The sequence below is a fragment of the Propithecus coquereli genome, unplaced genomic scaffold (assembly GCF_000956105.1).
Source record: "Propithecus coquereli isolate 6110/MARCELLA unplaced genomic scaffold, Pcoq_1.0 Scaffold139, whole genome shotgun sequence".
NCBI classification, from domain to species: domain Eukaryota; kingdom Metazoa; phylum Chordata; class Mammalia; order Primates; family Indriidae; genus Propithecus; species Propithecus coquereli.
Genome location: NW_012138191.1, coordinates 4,629,751 through 4,633,215, shown reverse-complemented (window position 1 = coordinate 4,633,215; position 3,465 = coordinate 4,629,751). Strand labels below are relative to the sequence as shown.

Below are 3,465 nucleotides of genomic sequence, written 5' to 3'. Positions count from 1 at the left end.
AGTGAAAGTACTATAACTCCTTAAAGATTTCTTTTTAGAAAGTATTTTTCTAGGTTGATTGGTAAGATGAGTGTCTGGAAGGACTTGGCTTTCTACTCCACTGAACAAGTATTCCAGACAAACCACAGAACTGGGTCAGAAGTTCTAAAACTGGAAAAATGTAAATGTATTTCTGAGAAAGGAATCTTTGAGGAAGGAGTTAAGTGAGAAGGAACCACTCGACAAACAAAAACAAGACTGAGTTATCAGAGAGCTAGCATCCTTGAACTTTTAGCAGAATGTCCAGAGGACACGCCCTCCCCTTTGTAGGTTCCACCACACTCTGGAAACATGAGAATTGCCCTTCACACACAAGGCTACAGGGCTGAGATCAAAGCCTGGCCTGTGGAGCAGGTCGGAGGAAACAGCACAACGATAGCCACCTCACTGTCCCCCGTGGCCACGATGAACTTAAACAAGCTGCTCGGTGTTTATGCTGCTTCTTAATTGGGGTTTGCAAAAGTAAGGACTGTATGATGTAGTTTCCAGACTTTGATTTCACAGACACAGACACAAAAAACAGTCACCAAAAAATTGGGGGGAAAATAATGTAGCACTGTCATCTCTGTATTTTAGCATGTTATTTAACACCTACCACTGACGCTCACCATCATTTCCTTTAAAAAGGATGTTAAGGCTTCAAAAGCAGGAAGGACAGATCCCCAGGGCCAACATCATATACAGGCCAGGACCTCTGAGCAGCCAAATCATTCCATCAATTCAGCAGATGCCAAAAAGGCTGACAAAAACACCTCCTCCTGATTTAAAAACAAAAACCTCTTCAATGCAATTTGAAAGGATGCTTCCTGAATATGACAAAGAGCTCTGAAAACAATGGCCAACACGAAACACTCTGTACTCCTCACGCTTTTACATTTTGTTTGTACTTTTTTTAAGAACTTACAAAAGAAACACATGTATGTACTTGAAAATCTTGATGAAATGGGTGCTTTTTTTTTTTTTTTTGGTAAACTATTCTTTGAAAACTTGACATAAACGAATGGAGAAAATTACAAAAGCAAAGAACTCTCCTCCAAAAAGGTGCTAGCCTCCGAAAAATTCACAGGCCGATTATTTCCCAGCCCTCTGGGTAAGAAATGGGAAGGGGGATAGCTTCCCAATTCCTTCCAGGAAAACTGACTAAGCACAAGGAAAGAAAACTATGTGTTAACCTCACTTGCCATTCCAGACTTTTTTTTTTTTTTTAACTTTTACAACTATGACACGTAAAGAATGACATCTGGTTTCAATCTTGATTTCTTTGATCTATGTGTCTATAGTTCTTCTTTTATGAACTGTAAGTCTCTTTTACCCATTTTTCAGTAGGTGTTGGGTTTTTCTTATTCATTTGCAAGAGCTCCTTGTAAGTTAAGAACATTAACCCTTTGTCTGTTGCAAGCATTTTCCCCAGAAAAAAACAAATGGCTTTTTCCCTTTTGTTTATACCACTTGAAATAAAGGACATTTTTAAAATCTCTGTGAAGTCATATCTAATATCTTTTTGTGATCTCCTTTCACTTTCATGCTAGAAAGCCCTACCCCATCCCAAAATCAAAGAAATATTCACCATCATTTTCAGCTAGATGTTTTTGGTCAAAATCATTGTAAAATGTTTAACACCCATTCTTTTAAAAATGTATATTGAACAAAATTATCATTCTAGGAAAATTAGATGAGTATAAATGTATTCACTTTAGTTGCAGGACAAATAAACGTCCAATATTTAAGGACTGCCTAAATAAATTAGGAGAGTAAAATACTTTATGATAGAACACTAAAAGCCACTCTTTAGTACACTGTCTGATGACATGGGGAAATAGTCATGATCTGTTATATTACTAAGGGTAAGGGGGAAGCAGAACATCTTTACTTTTATAAAAACTACACTTGTTCAACAAGCCAGGTGATCTGGGACACTTATCTAAATATTAACTGGGTCCTCCCAGGCTGTCAGATTGCAGCTGATGTCCTATCTCTTTATACTTTTCTGTTTTACATGTTACTAATGAATTTGTATGATATTTGCGATTTTTAAAAAGTTTAAAATTCATAAATACATGTGCTAAACAAGTCACTAAAAATTGCTGCCCAATGCCTAAGCTATAATTATCTTCAAAACATTACAGATAACCTTTATTTTTTATTTTTTTTGACACTTAGCACTTCCACACAATACAGATAACCTTTCCTTAACATATTTAATTCCACATTATAGAGGGGGCCAGGCATGGTGGCTCATGCATTTAATCCCAGCTCTTTGGAAGGCTCAGGTGGAAGGATCACTTAAGACCAGGAATTCAAGACCAGCCTGGGCAATATGGGAAGACCCTGTCTCTACAAAAAAAAAAAAAGATAGCCAGGGTGTGGTGGCATGCACCTGTAGTCCCAACTACTGAGGAGGCTGAGGCAGGAGGATCGCTTGAGCCCGGGAGTTTGAGGCTGTTATGATCATACCACGGCACACCAGCCTGGGTGACAGAGACCCTAAAAAATAAACACCACATGTTCTCACTTATAACTAGGAGATAAACCAGGGAATATATGGTCATACAGTAGGGTATTAAGACATTAAGATCTAAGAAGGTGGAGGGTGTGAGGGTGAGGGATAAAAATCTAACTATCTCGTACAATGTACACTATTCTGGTGACGGGTACACTAAAAGCCCTGACTTCAGCATTATACATCCATGCAACAAAAAAACACTTGTACGGAAGAGCGGCAGCGCCAGGCAGCAGTGGGAAGGCACACGGCCGAGCGGAGTGTGGAAAGGCCACAGCTAAGGCTAAGGCTAAGGCTATGTCTCGCTCACAGAGAGCTGGGCTATAGTTTCCTGTGGGCCGCATCCATAGACACGTGAAGACTCGCACCACAAGCCACGAAAGGGTGGAGGCCACGGTTCCGGAGTACCTCGCTGCTGAGGTACTGGGGCTGGCAGGTAATGCTTCCAAGGAAGTCAAAGTAAAGCATATCACTCCACGGCACTCCTAACGTGCAATCCGTGGTGATGAAGAATGGGATTCTCTTATCAAGGCTACCACAGCTGGGGGTGGTGTGATCCCTCCCACGCACAAATCTCTGATTGGAAAGAAGGGACAGCAGAAAACTGTTCCTCTTCTTGCCCGTAATTGCACTGTAACTGGGACAGAAGAAATAATGGGCATATGTGGAATCTGTAAAAGCAGCTAAATGGAAAAGCATAGACAATTACTGCAGACATAAAAGAAACATCTGTATGCTCTTAAACTTGAAGTTTGATAAAAGTACTTTTTCATGTGGTGACAGTTGTGTGTTGACTGGCTAGGTTTCTCCCATGTGTTTTATACAAAAATGGAAATGCTAAACCATTTTTTAATACTTGTACTCCCTAAATCTATTGAAATTTTTAAAAAAATAAAGCACTCAAATTATTTATGAACACAAAAAAT

At 39.6% G+C, this 3,465-nt stretch overlaps 1 pseudogene; it reads left to right on the top strand.

Annotated features, from left to right (window-relative positions):
* Positions 1-66: 66 nt before the first annotated feature.
* LOC105806175 lies at positions 67-3,226 on the top strand (annotated as a pseudogene).
* Positions 3,227-3,465: the final 239 nt, after the last annotated feature.